This window comes from Zootoca vivipara, chromosome 7 (assembly GCF_963506605.1).
Source record: "Zootoca vivipara chromosome 7, rZooViv1.1, whole genome shotgun sequence".
Classification (NCBI taxonomy): Eukaryota; Metazoa; Chordata; class Lepidosauria; order Squamata; family Lacertidae; genus Zootoca; species Zootoca vivipara.
In genome coordinates, this window is record NC_083282.1 from 37288375 (window position 1) to 37304033 (window position 15659).

Consider the following 15659-nt stretch of genomic DNA (forward strand, 5'->3'; position numbering starts at 1 on the left):
ATCCCCATAAAATAAGCCATAGCAGGATTTTTAAGCATTCAAGGAATATAAGCCATACCCCGAAAATAAGACATAGTGATAGGCGCAGCAGCAATGCCGGCCGCGGCAGGAGGAGGAGGAAAAAAATAAGACATCCCTTGAAAATAAGCCATAGTGTGTTTTTTTGAGGAAAAAATAAATATAAGACGTGTCTTATAATATGAGAAACACGGTAATACAGTCTTCCTCAAACTCGGCCCTCCAGATGTTTTGAGACTACAATTCAAATCATCCCTGACCACTGGTCCTGCTAGCTAGGGATCATGGGAGTTGTAGGCCAAAAACATCTGGAGGGCCAAGTTTGAGGAAGCCTGCTCTAATCTCAGGTAATATTTTTCTTAACATCAAAGTCGTGAAAGACACGAGGGTGGTCCTGGTTTTGGCAACTGCAATTCATTGTGGCTTCAATAGATCATGGGGCTTAAACCACATGGGACAAACTGAAGATCATTCGTGCTTTGAATGCAGGGAAGGAGAGATTGGAGGGAAGGAAAAGCAAAAAAGGTACATGTGTGATAAGGAGAAGCTCTAGCTGACAGAAATGGAACTTGAAAAGCAGTTGGACTCTCCACATAGCCTACAAAGAAGAAAATTGGTTTGTGAGAAATATAGGTCATGGCACTGTCCTGTTGTCTTGATGTTAGTGTTCTATAAGTATAGTATATTACCAATGGGAGCATCTGGGACTTCTATTAGAGTTGTGCTTTTCTGTCTGACTCAGACGGCTATTTAATATCCCTTATCTGATCTTGTGTGCTCCGCTTCACACTGACAAATAAAGGGGATTTCTTTAGGATTCATTCACACTGCAAAACCAGTTGCTGAGATATTTTCTTCTGACTAGAGTTAGCCTGGAAGCATGGGGAATAAACAGGAAAAAAAAGCATTTAAATAGAACCTGACATTCATCACAATCAATCTTTGGAGCCCATGAAGTCATTTCCAAGGTAAGTGTCTGTAATCTGAGGGTCCCTCTAATTTGAGGGTCAGGTTATTTCCTGAGTTTGCACTGCAAGTGAAGGTTTGATTCTCCAAACTTGCTTCTGCTCTTGTAATAATTCTAGTGACTTAATGGCACTAGGAGTACAGCTGAGAGACAGAAAACCAGCAATCCTGTTCCAATCATTTGTATAGTTTTCGTATTCAATAAATTATGTTGGCTTAGAATATCAGCACAGAAAAGGATTGCTCTAGTTTTGCAACTTCGTGACATACAAATATTGGGGTGCAAATTTGGTGATGTGTTTTGGATTGACAATAGAGGCAGGCAATGCCAGAAGCCCGTCAGACCCCCTGATATTTTCTCCAGGATATAGAACTCATAATCTCATTCTTGCAAATGTATCTTGGCCCCTGGAAGCTGCCTGAGGTTTCCAGGTGTTGATGCAGGACCTGCTCTATACCACTTGCAAGTCTCTGTAGCAAGAGGTTCTAGTATCTACTTTCCATATGACTTCACCTTGACCTCTGGCTACTACATTGTGGACAGGGGCCATCATAGGAATGGAGGAATCTTTTTGCCCAACCTTGGACTCAAACCCACAAACCTGAGATTAAGAATCTCATGTTCTACTGATTGAGCAATCCCGCAGGGAAGCTACTATCTATTAAAAACACTCTTAATCTATCAGACTCTTACCAACATTTGGAAACAGCGGCTTTTGACAAAAAAGAAGGGGCAGAGCCTTTTCAATGGTAGCCCCACAGCCCTGTAGCTAGGATGGGGCCAGTGGGTCCACCATCCCAACTAGGAATGTGTCTGGGTTTAAGTTTGGCTTTTTAATTTGTGTCATGACAATGTGAGCTTGCATTTAAAGAATGACAGCTTGTTTTAAGAAAAGAAACAATTGTAATTAAAATATGGCAGGAGCTTCTGGTGCTTCCTCCAAAAGTGGATTAGGAACAGGACCCCACATGTGGAAATCTGTGACCCAGAAAATTTAAGTGACCCCATATTTCAAAACTTTTAAGAAGCAACTTAAAACATATTTGGTTCAACTTTTGATTAATTGCTGTTGTTTTTACTAATTGCTGCTATTTTAACTGCTAGTGTTCAATTTTAATGGCATGTAATGCTGCTTTAATTGGATGATTGCTGCGCTGATGTTGTATTTTATTAGATGTTGTGCACCTAAAAGGCTGTATATAGTGAACTGTGCCCTAAAAGGATGTATATATAAATCATCATCATCATCATCATCATCATCATCAATTACACTTGCCAGTCGCTTGTCACCTAAAGGTCTCTAAGTGACTTGTATTAAAATTACATTAAAATACATTAACATGCATTAACATAAGCATTTTATACCATTATCAGAGGAAATTAAAAAAATGCCGTCAAGGTCAAAATATCGCCTTAAAGATTTTTAGGGTGCTTGATGCTGAGGAGCAATGAACTGCAAGTATCCACCCTCTGTAAATTTTAAGGTGCTTCCATATTAGATAGATAGTCTGGACTTCAGCAAAACTTGCACAAAGCACAGCAGCTTTATCCTGCTCTAGAATTCACTTTGGAGACTAGAATAATAGTTCACCCCAAGCTATCCATATATGTGATATGCATTCACATTTTCTGCACTGTGTGCACTACATTATCTCAAGTCTGAGGCTTATGTTTGGAAACTGCAGTCATCGGTCACAGTGCTTTCTGTTAGTTTACTGGGGAAAGGACAACCCTTCTGGTAAATTAAGATCTCAACAGAGCCCATCAGTCTGGCGTCCTCTTTTTCCCATCCTCTAATTGCCTTTGCGGTCTTGAAAACCCTCCTGTTCCTTCTGTAGCCTCATAGGCATATGATAAGCAGCATCTTTTGCAGGAATGGAAACAGCTGGCTTCATTCGAAGCCCAAGAAAGTTGTTGCTCCATTGCCACTCAGTCAGTGTGCTTCCAGCCTTGCATCAGACGCCAAAGGCGCCCATCAGACTGTAGGATCATCTGTAATACGAAGCAGTGACTGTGGCAGCTGGAGCTGTTTCTTATAATGAAAGCCAATCCAAACCACACTGTGATGTGGATGTGAATGGTGGGGTTGGAAGTGGGCAAAGGGGGTCTTGAACCCCTCTTGCAAATGGTGTGTGTGTAAATGTAAAATTCTGCATAATTCACAGGAGCAGGGGCTTACCGGGTAGCAATGCTGGTAGTAGTCTTTTTCTTTCTCTCTTCCAGCTTCCCAGGTTGAGGTAGGTGGCTTCTTCCTAGCAGCCATCTCCCACCTGCTCAGTGCCCAAAGGGAGTTATGTTACATCATTGTATTGATAGGATCGTTCTAGAGCAGGGAAGTGAATCTGTGCCCTCCAGTGTGATCCCTGACCATTGGGGCTAATGGGAGTTGGAGTCAAACAACACCTGGAATCATAGAATCATAGAGTTGGAAGAGACCAAAAGGGCCAAGCAGGAAACACCATCAAAACATTCCTGACAGATGGCTGTCAAGCCTCCGCTTAAAGACCTCCAGAGAAGGAGACTCCACCACACTCCTTAGCAGCAAATTCCACTGTCTAACAGCTCTTACTAGAGAGGCACACTTTCCCCATTCTTGATTGAGGGGTGCTGTGTGTATGTGTGTGATGGCAGTTTCCACTTGGTAGAAAGAGTGTGTGATTCTCAGCTCATGCACAATCTCAAATCTAGTATAGATTTCTTCCTAAACCTAATCTTTTTTTCTTTTTCTTTTTTTGTTATCAGGGTCTTTTATGTAATGTCCCCCAGCCCATCAGCCAGCTGCACCCTGACTCTGACCATACTGCTTTCCTTTTAACTCCATGCCTCCCAGATGTGACCACCTGATTCCCACCTGAGCTATCCCATCCGAGGCAACTGGAGCTCCTACTGGTTGTATCATAGATGCAGTACCACAAAGAGCCTTTCCACTCAGTGCCTTATCAGCCTTGTGCATGTCCTGCACTGGAGCCAACAGCCATATCCTGCAGTAACAGGAACAGAGACAGCCCTTTCTATATTGCTGCTGGTGTTTCCCCACACCCATACTGGTCCATTTGCAAAAGCTGTGCTGAAAAGTAACAAAGCATGCAAATAACCCAATGACAGTATCAAAAGGAAAGTGAAGCAACATGCCAGCCCAATCGGGGCTAACATAAATATTCCCCAGCCCTCGTAAAGAGCAGTAGCTAGAGTTCTGGGTGTTGCATCCTATTCCCTCATATGGGTTGGCCACTGTGCTTCCAGAGCTGGCACAACCAGCAACATTAGAGGTAGACAGAAGCTGGCATTTATGTGCCCTGATCTCAGAAAAAAGTCTGATGAATCCTAAGCTTGGTCTGATACCTTGTAAGACCTTCAGGCAATACATGGCAGCCTCTTCCTTTCTCCTCAGAGGTCAACCTTCTCCCTGAATACTTTCCCCACAGCAGATGATTGAGGACCTTTTCTACACTTGGCTCTCTGGCTGCTCCCATTTTTGTGGATATTGAGAGGCAGCAACTGATGAAGATTCCCTCAGGTGGTAATTTAGTTTAGTAAATGCCTTTGATGCTACTTCCTTGCCTGTGGCCCAGCAAAGCCTCTCAGATCAGTGCAGAATTCCCTCTCGACTATTTATTTTTAGAACTTGGATTCTGCCTTCTTAGCTGAATTGGTAGCTGAGTTGGATCACAGCATAGAAAAATGGCAGTACAAGAATGATAAATAACCTGTGAAAATCACAACAAAACGATAAAAGAAACAGCAATATCCAAAGCATTCAAAAACAAACAAAACCATAAATAGGTTCTAACTCATTCCCTTTCTGCCATAACACTGTTGTTTGTGCAAAGTTTGCGCTGTACTTACATGAGACTAAATTTAACCATTTTCCTTTAAAAACCCCAATATTGTTACAGTGCAACCCTACACATGTCTTCAGAAGTAAGCCCCTTTTGGTTTTATTCCCAGGTAACTATATAGGATTGCAGCCTTCAACAATAAAAATAGTTAATTTATTTTGTTCAGGCTGCCCTTTGATAGCCAAGGTTTTCAAGGGTTTGGAATATTGCCTTACAGTGGTACCTTGGTTTATGAACACAATTGGTTCCGGAAGTCTGTTCATAAACTGAAGCGTTCATAAACTGAAGCGAACTTTCCCATTGAAAGTAATGGAAAGTGGATTAATCCGTTCCAGACGGATCCACGGAGTACTCAACCTGAAGCGTACTTAACCCGAAGCATAGGTGTAATTGGCTCCGGAAGTCTGTTAATAAACTGAAGCATTCATAAACTGAAGCGAACTTTCCCATTGAAAGTAATGGAAAGTGAATTAATCCGTTCCAGATGGGTCCGTGGCGTTCATAAACCGAAAATTCGTAAACTGAGGTGTTCATAAACCGAGGTTCCACTGTATGTCATAAATCTCTCTGCAGGTTTAAATGTTACCATGTCCTGAATTTAGGGATTGGGGTTCAGGGTACTGCAATATAAATAAACACATTCAGGAACTCTGCAATTAATATCAGAGAATGTGGAGCCTTTGCACTCAAGAAAATATTTTACTTAGCAGCAGTTTACATGGTCTATTAATGATTAAAATTGAAGTGTTCTAGACGCCACCTACAACATAGTGGCAGAAAAGAATTGCCCCTAAATTCCAGTGCTTATTCCTCATATGTATTACAGATGCAAAGGAGGCATGTAAAAATAGCAATTGGAATACTAAATGTATTTATTTTCCCCAGCCCCCTTTTTATTTAGCAAAAAGTGCAGGCACGCTGCATAAATAAAAAGTAGCACAGATCAACTGACGATGCAGCTTTCTCCTGTTAGACCATTCTGTCTTCCACCCCTTCAAAAGGCAATGCTGAAATTTACGGAGAGATTTTCTCTCTCCATAATAAGTAACTGGCTGATCTCCAAGGCTTTTACTCTCCCCCCCTCATACCATCCCTTAGGAATAGTGTTGCAACATGAGTGGCTGACATTTTCTTAGAAGGACAAGCTGAACATATCTTTCTGAGTGACAGACATTGATTCATACCTTGCCTTCTTCTTCAAAAAGCTAATGTTGATGCACTGATAAAAATTATTTTGTGCACACTTATTTTACCACGGTAAAAGGTATAATTGGCTGTTTTGTGAATTGTAAATGTAAAATAGTCTTTGTGTGCAGTGTAAAGATCTACAATAAATAAGCCCATATGTAGTGCTATACCCAGCCAGATGGGCGGGGCACAAATAAATAAATTATTATTAATAATGATAATGATAATAATTATTAAATCTGCTATACCGAGTGTAAGTGGTAATAGTGAAGGGATTATAAAGTAGTTTTAGCTTTTGATTTGAAGAACTTCTGAAGGATCTGGGAAGCATCTTTGGTGCATCTGATGAAGGTCCACAAAACCTTATGCTATACTAAATTTGTTAGTATTTAAGATGCCACAAGTCTTCTTCTTCTTCTTCTGGTGAGTTAATTGCTGTTCCTAATCTTTGCAGCTTTTGTTTAGCTGGAAAGCCATACTTCTTGTAAATCTGAGAGTGAATAAGGGGTGCTAGGTAGTGTGTATTAGTGATAGGTGCGTGAAATTTGGGGATCATAGAATTGTAGAGTTGGAAGGTCTAACCCCTGCAATGCAGGAATAATGCAGGAATGGGGTGCAGTGGGGTCCTGTAAGTGAGTGGTATGATTGTGTCAGAATGTGTCTGGGGGAAACAGTGTTAGGGGACGTGGCTTTTGTAATGGCTTTGGTTTAGGCAGCAGGGCACATCATCATAGGAAACAGGGGCATGGGTAGGGTTGCAGTCCACTCCCATCTCTGGGTTTCGGATGTATGGATGGATTATTACACTAACGTCCATAACTCTTCTACCAAAACACTAATCTGGCCTGGCACTGCCCTGAGTATCCAGGCAGACAAAGGGGAGTGAGATCTGGCCCACTTAGCTTATCCATTATCAAAGGAAGAACGAATAGTGTCCTGTTGCAGACTAGCTTGGTATTAAGCAACAGCATTATCAGAGTAGGAAGCTTGGAGGAAGAGCAAGCAGGTACATGGAGGCTGATGCACGAACCAAAGATGGGAAAGGACTGCAACCATTCATGTCCCTATCTCCTATGATGACCTAAGACGAGGGCTTTGTGAATGGGTTGCAGACACTTTGAAGGACCTGTATGTAGCTTGGTAGTGCTCCTGGAGCTATCTAAGTCACTGGAGGTCTAAGTGGCTTCAGTGGCTTAGGAGAAGCACAGGGCAGTCTCGAGCAGGTCGGGCACCCTGGCGTTGAGGCACGGAGATCACTCTGGCGCCCCCGCCGTGCGCAGCATGGCTTCTACGCGGCTTTGCTGCACAGCGCCCCGCCTGCCGGCCCACCAGGAATATACCTAGAGCCGGCCCTGGAGAAGCACCTACTGCTAGCTTGGACTAGTGCCACAACTACAGATGTAGCTGAGCTATGCTGATCTAGGAGCAGTAGTCCAGGCACTGGTAACCTTCACATTGAATTACTGTAATGCAGTTTACATGCAGCTTCCTTTAAGGTCAATCTGGAAGGTTCAGGTAGTTCAGAATGCAGCAGCAAGACAACAGAAGGGAGTGCCCTACACTTGTGTTGAATGCTGATATACTACCAGGCCAAGTTCCAGGCTGTATCTCCTCTTGAAGGCTTTGTCTTTTCTTCTTCTTGCCTGTGGTTGCATTTGCAGCTTTCTTTACATGTGAGTGGAGCCAAGCATCCCTGGTCATACACACATATGTATGAACGCAATGACATGGATTCACATTGGTATAAGGGCTGGGCCAGCAATTTTCACCGTCATGGTAGCTGCAGAAAAAGTACTGCTAAGTAATGCAACCAAATTGCTTCCTAGCCATGTCTATTGCCTGGTCCATGTGCTGTATCTCTCCATGCAAGCATTTAACTAAGGATGCAGTATCTGATTGCCTGTATTGGGTGGGGGGGAAGTATTGAGTGGGCAAGCTTTCTGCATATATGTAAATTTACATTTGTCAAACTGTTTTCCACCTTGCAGAAGTAAGTTCTTCCTCATTTTACATCGATGTGTGCCTGCAGTAGTATCATATGCTTGCAATGTCCCATATTTTGAAACCTTCATTTTGGCTTGTGTTGGTAAAGCAGTGTATTGAGTGAGTATGATATTTCAAATTGATGAGTGATCATAGGAAGGGAGGGTGAATTGTATTTAGGATTAGTCTGCAGTTAATCTCTTCAAAGACCCTGTCGTTAGTCTGAGAAATGTAGATGGCTTGACTATTCTCTATTTCTGCCATTGCTTTGTGGGTGGGTAGAAAACCCACATTTAAAAGTATTTACATTTATTGTTGGATAAAACAGTCAGCCGTAGCTGATCCAGTCTGACATGATGCTTCACAACATAATGGAAAACTCAGAAGAAGGGTGCAGTGTGTGTTTGCCAATCTGCTATTCAAGGATCATTTAGGAAACACATTCCTTTTAAGAGCTATTTTCTGGTGATGGATATTCCTCCCCCTCTTTTAAGGATATTCAAGATCTTTGCAGGGGAAATAGCTGAGTGGCATGTATTCATTTGTCAATGCTATTCCTTTGCAACAAAGCAGGACAAAGCACAAGTAAATTGAGTAAACTGTGCTTGTTGTATGAAATCCCCAAATGGGGTCCCTCTTATCGAAGACCCTCCAAGTGTCCCTATTTTCCAGGGACGTCCTTGATTTAGAGAAGGGGTCCCAGTTTCTTATTTGATCTCGGAATGTTCCGTATTTCCTTAGGATGTCCCTATTTTCACTGGAGAAATGTTGGAGGGTATGGAGTTATCTGACCCCCAAGTCGTCTGAAGGCAATCCTGTATAGGGAAGGTTTTATTATGTTTAATGTTTTATTATGTTTTTATATATGTTGGAAGCTGTCCGGAATGCTGGAGCAAGCCAATAAGATGTGTGGGGTATAAATAGTAAAATTATTGTGGAATGGGATGTCCCTATTTTCATTGAAGAAATGTTCGAGGGTATGAAGCTCTGGACTTGTATGTTATGCAGAGATCTGTTGCGGAGTGTGCATGACAACATTCTGGTGCAGTGTATAAAAGGCCAATAGGACTGGATCACTAGGACTCAATTTATACATTATTTAGGCCATGATTAAAATCTTAACCTTTGTGTTTCCACCCATATTCCATTGTGTTTAAATGCCCTAGGCCTAGCCCATGCATATACAGTGCTGACCTTAGTGCTGAAGCTATATGTGAATGGGCCAACACCTACTTTGCCTCTGTCTTCTCCCAAAAGGAAAGCAGTGCTGTGACAAGGGCTGTGTACACACTCCTGTTTACTCTGCAACCAGTACACTCCCAACAATGGTTTGGGAAGCAGTGTACACACAATATTAGCCACAGTCCATTGTTTCTTATGAAATACTGCATTTTGATGTGTTTGTCCCCAAACCAGCTTTGAGCTGAATTGAGAAAAAGAATGACTGGCCTTTGCTTCAATATTGTAATGCATACACAGCCCAGGTTTAAGGAGCATCAAACAATGGAAGGGAGATTGTAGTAGCATGAGGACAATTTGTTAACACCATACTTAGCATGCAGAAAACAGATGTGAAACTCTTGAGCTTCGTGTGCACAACTTTGTGTGCATATATTTCCAGGGCTGATAAAATAAATTTTTTGTAGCTTCATTTGCATGCCAGGATGCTGAAAGTCCAATCTTATGCCAAGTTAGACATGAAGAAGTCCAAGTAAGTTGCCGTTCTCCATGCTTAACCTGCCTTCCTATGCCAAACTTTTCTCAGAACCAAGTCCAAGTGAGACCCCTGCTCTAAACACAAACGTCACTGTTTCCCTAGCAATGGGTATGATGTCGTTTCCTTGGCAACACGATCCATGCTGAAAGCTCTTTGAAACAACTCCGACCCTCAAGTCAAGTTCTTCTTTCAGCTTAACAGTTCTTACGTTTGTTCTCAGGTTGTTGGCTGTTGAAAACCATTATTCCCCCCTTTGCTATTTAAATAATCAAGCTGTAATTGCATTTTGATATTATTTTTTCTTCTCATATTCATGGCCTGATGGTGAGGGAGTTTATCTGCAGTTCCTTTATGTTTTGGAAATGATAGTGCTATTGCAGTGCTCAAGATATTATTATTTCTTAAAGGTGAATCTTGCAGGTAGAACTATCAATTGTAAGATGTCACAGATCAAAACTGCCTCCATGTTCTCATTCAGAATAGTTTATCTTCTGAAACAATCATGACACTTGAAGGACTTGGAAACATTTTGTATTTCCAGCGATGCTTTTGCAGATCTGTTTGCAAACACTGAGCAGTATATCTGCTGATAACACATAGTCAGTTAACTTCATCTGTCCACCATGATTGGATCTTCCCCTAGGGATGCCCTGACTTCACAGCAAGGGATATTGCATTGAGAACTGCTTCAGGAAAGTCTGCCATAGATTAGTTTGAAAAACCCTAGATGGTGCTCCTGGGGAGTTCTTTAGGAGGTGAACCACCATGGAGCAATGTCCATCTTAAATTTGCTATTTAAGTCTGGGATTTCCAGACTTAAGTCTGGAATTCCAGCTATTTAAGTCTGGGATTTCCAAGGCTTGGAGTCCTCTTCTGATTATTGCAAGTGATCAAGCATGCATTTCTAGCTGTGATGTGCCACATTGGGGTACTCTTTTCTCTTTAGTCACACACTGAAGGAGAATCTAATGGCGGCTACAGGTTGATAGACAAGTGGTCTTGACTAAGGGTGTTTATGTTTGGGGCTTCACACCTGAAGAGCATTAGATTGCAGCAAAAACTAGGGCTGCCTAGTTTGACCTTATTCAATGATAAAGAACCATAAAAAGAGAGAGAAGGGGCTTTGAAGTTGCCCAACAACAGGTACTAGACTGAGCAGGAACACACCTCACCTGGTCACAGTCTTCCCCACTATGATGAGATGTATTATATCTTTGTTTGAATTAGAGTAAGTATTTTTAAATTTGCATTGGTTGACAGTTTATTTCCAGAGCCAATTCAAGGTCCTCGCCTTAATGTTGCAACCCCTAAAGGCCTTACCTTAGGCCCTAAATATCTGAAAGACTGCCTCTTTTCCTACAGCCTTCTTGGGTGTTAAGATGAGCAGAGAAGGCTCTCTTGGTAATTCTACTGTGCTCAGAAATTTGGGGTAGTGGTGTCCCTGGAGGTACCACTCTGTGGTATTCTCTATGGCATCTCCCTCCTCACAGAGGTGTGTCTGGCACCTTCATTACATAGTTTATAATATATGCTGAAGATGAACCTCTTTACCCTAGCTTTTTGACACCTGAGACATGCGTTTTCATGACCCACCCTATTCCTGTAGTTGTAATTTGTTCCAACTCATTTTAATATTGAATCTAAAATTGTTGTGATCCTTCCTGAGGTCTAGTAAAAACAACACATAATTCTACACAGGATTTTGCCCTAGATGTTTTATTGATGACTCCATCTTAAAATTGGACTGCTGGTGCAGTATCTATTGACCACATTTCTTACTTTTAAAAACCGTATTTTCTAAAGATATCCTCTACTGGAATATACTTCAAGCAATGTGAAATTAGAAGCAATTGAGATTAAAGCTCTGTTTTTATTAAGTTTGTCCTGTTTCTTATATAGGCAAAGGAGAGAAAACAGCTCTTAATATCACCCAGCTGTGCCTCCAAGTCTGATTTATGGCAAATGAAATTAGTCTAAAGTGTCTCATACCTAGCGATTTCCCTGCCTTATATACTCTTATTTGTGACTTTGAATAAAATGTGTCTTTAGCAGTTTGAAGCTTTTTAAAAACAACAGATGAAGTTCTGCATGATTTCCCACCTCCCCTTTCAAATTAAAACAGCTTACTTAGAAATGAGATGCAGCTTTTCTCCAGCAGATTAAAAACTTATTAAAGAGTTACCCAGTGGTGCCATGGCTATAGTTAAAGCTCTTGGAGTTTCTATTATACTTGGTTTATATTATGGTGGCTAAAAGACTGGAATACAAATTGCTAGCTTTGTGGCTAATTAATATTTTTTCCCCTAGAAAGGAGTGGGCTTCCCCTGCCCCTAAGAACCCATTATACTTGATTCTGCGTTGCTTTCCGTAAACCAGAGAGTGCAGTAGGTCACAGACGTGGTGAAGAATTATGTGATGCATTGAATTATTCTGAACCAAGCAGAAACTTCCAGGTGTCAGAAGCTGGAAGGAGGAAATGCTGGAGTCTCATAATTCATAGGCCGCAAGATATTCAGTACCTGGTGGCTTCCTTTGCTTGTAATATATTGTATTCTCATCTAGGTAGAAATTGCGGGATTGTGTTTTAAATAGTGAAGACTGCTTCTGCTCATTTCAGGAGTGCTTAAATCAGCCTTCTGCAAACTGGTGCCCTCCAGATGTTTTGGACTGCAAGAAAGGCTTGGGAGGTGCAGTCTGACACACCTGGAGGATACCAGGTTGGGGAAGAGCCTGACTTATGTTATGTATGGCCTGGAAGCCAGAGGCGTCCCATGGAGTCTAAATTCTAAAGTGGGGTAAAGGTAAGCATGACTCCTTGGCATATAATTATTTAAATTATGCAAATTTCAAAATTATGATTGATGGGCATTGAATCTGAGCTTAAAAATAGACGCTCAAATGCAACAATTCAGTGGAGATGATAGAAAACAGGCCAAGTAACATCATACATTTAAAGTGTTTGTGGATGTTGCATGCTGTCCCAATCTCTGAGCAGTGTGAACTTCCAGGCACTTACCCGAGGTTTTGTTTTCTCAGAATGAGGGACAGCCAAGATAGTGGTGACTTACAACCTGAACCTACAATGGAGGACTCTCAGCATTAACACCCTGTAAGGCCTTACTTTTCCCATAGCTTCAGCCTTGGATTCAAGCAGAAATCAAGCATGTCTCTCCCTCTCAGGCTTCTGCCTGCCTCCTGCTTCTAGCCCAGCTCTCTCACACACCACCTCCTGCTTTTGTCCTTCTAACTACTAGCTAGTTGAGGGAGAGGGGGGGTACTCATTTCTCCTCAGGTACAGAGTCACTTCCTTTTTTGCCTTAAGGATCCATACTTAGGGGCATTACCAAGAACCTGGCCTAGCTGTTCCAACAGTTGAATCCTTGCTGGATCCAGGGATTAGAAGAGACTCAGGCATACAGACTACCCCCCACTCCAAAAAACCCCTCACAGCACTGGGCATTTTTCTCTGAATTTCATGAACTGAGGTAATGGGTCCCCCCCCCCCCAAAGTGGTGATAAAGGTCTGTTATGCTATTCTTGTTCCAAGCCACAATCACCATTGCTATGTGATTGCAAGTACTGCTGAACACTATACAGTATGGCAGGTTGTATTTGCCTTTCAGCGGCAAATACTTCCCCTATCAAAGGCTGCATTGCAAATGACATTTTCCCACACAGAGATATGTCAGGGAAGAGGGCAATGTTTGCATACACCATCATGGAGAGCTTGGTTGTTATGGATGTTTTGACTTGTGCATTGCTTTGTTGCTCTTTTTTGTCATGTGGAAATCACTTCTGGTATTTTATGTACAAACAGTATATAGCAATGTCGATGAAACAAAAAAAAAATGTTGCAAGTGAAATTGTACAGTTTGAGAATCTGACATCACCTTTTCAGTGGCTGTAATTTATTGGATGGACAGATAAAAAACAAAACAGAGGGAGTTTCATCAAATGTTGCTTGTCATGCAAGCTACTACTACAGTATTCAAATTCCATCCTCTGCAGTGCTTTTGAAAAGTCCTCCTTTTCTTCCTTCATTGGGCCACTGAGATTACTTGTGGTTAGAATTACTTCCACCAGTTCCACACATGTATAATGCTTTCGTACACAAATTATCAGTGTGAAATGAAGCTCGTTTTTCTTGGCACAGGCTAACATAAGGAGGCATCTTAATGTAGGATACCAGCCTAGGTGTCCTTCTGGTGAATGGGAGATGCCAAATAGATGAGATGTGACAAATGGGACCTGCAGTAAAATGTTACACTTGGATCATCTCTCCTAGCAGAAATGTTCTTGCTCAGGGTTTTCCACTGAGCATGTGCAGTGTTGTTCTGGTACTCCCCTCCCGTGTGTGTGTGTGTGTGTGTGTGTGTGTGTGTGTGTATGCATTCTTTGAAGCATGATACCTTCCACTGGGTTCTCTGTGCAACCCATCTTGGCGACATAGCCGTCAGTACTGAGTTCACTGTTAGAGAAGAAGATAGTACCTATTATTGGATGACCTTGAATCAGGGAAAGACTGTGTCAATTTAATCCATGCCATAACTACAACTGTGAAAGGCGGGCTGTTCTTTCAGGATAAGTGATGAAATTGCAAACCTCTGCATTCATAATAACTTTTAACTCTGCTATTCTTAGATTTGATGTTTCGTGTATAAACTAACTATGGCATTAACATACCATTTTGCAAGTGACTTGATGAGTGTTTCAGCTTTGGTGGAGCACCTGATCTAAGTAATTCACAAAGACTGAGCAAAGAAACAGCGTGATGAATAAACAAAGGAAGAGAGCATTGCAAACTAAATGGGTGCTCTTTATCTGTTTAGTGGAGCAAACAGATGTACACTATTAACACATATCTTAGGGCAAGTTTTGTACTTGCATAATGGGAAGATGCTGCAGCAGGGCTTCGCTGTAGTGCTTCCACTACCAAGAAAGAGAGGATCTTCCCTGACCTCAAAAACTATGTTTATAGAGCAGCTTCTTTGTAAACAGTTAAAAACCCTTAAGAAAAACAAACCAAAGGCCTTAGAAGCCCAGAACACTGAATCTGGGCATCTGAAAAGCTACAGATGAGATAAATTATTTTCTCCTTGAAGAGACATGCTGTTGTATCAGCTGTAAACAAAGGATCCTTGATACTAATATTCCTCTGTCGCACTAAGGCCTCTGCCAGAATGTAAGACCCCCACCAATTGTGTCACACCAGCTAAAAGCTCACAGAAATGCCTGGGCAGGAAGGTAGGGCAGTGCAGTGGCTGGATTAAAAAGAGAGGGCAGGAATCCTACACCTTTTAATAGTACTGTACTGCAGAAGAGAGGGGGGTAGCATGTATGACAAGCCCTGTCCTCTTAACTCCCCCCACTCCATCTGGCCACCCAACTGTGCAGAGGAGAACAGGCTGTGCTTAAGGGGTGGGGGAGAAGGAGCCTGGTTAAATGAAGATGGGTTTTCTATTTCACTGCGGACAAAGTGATTGTTCTTGAAGCCTTAATGAGGGCTGCAACCCATTGGGAAGGTTGCAGTTCTCCCTTTTCCCTCTGCTTGTTTTTAGGTTAATGGCGCTCCCAGGTTTTTGTCGTTGCTAAGAAGAAACTTGAAAGCGTAACTAAAGTATGCACTAGTTTATTTACATGATGCTTTTGCACAGTGAGCTGTGTCCAAAGTCGCTTACTGTATAACAAACCTTAGCAATAATGTTGGAATAAATATTGTGGAAAGTGCAAAATCATAATTGCACCAACCCCGCCCTCGTATCATATTTGTGTGTGTGTGCATGCATGTGCGTGCGTGTGTGCGTGCGTGCGCGCGCATTGCCCACTTGGGCAGCATTCATTCCTGGCATGCATCCTGTGGCAGAGGCCAACATTCAGTGTGAAATTGGTTGTTAAACCACTGTGAGAATTACAACTCTGTAAGGGGATTTGGGGTTTCCTACCAACT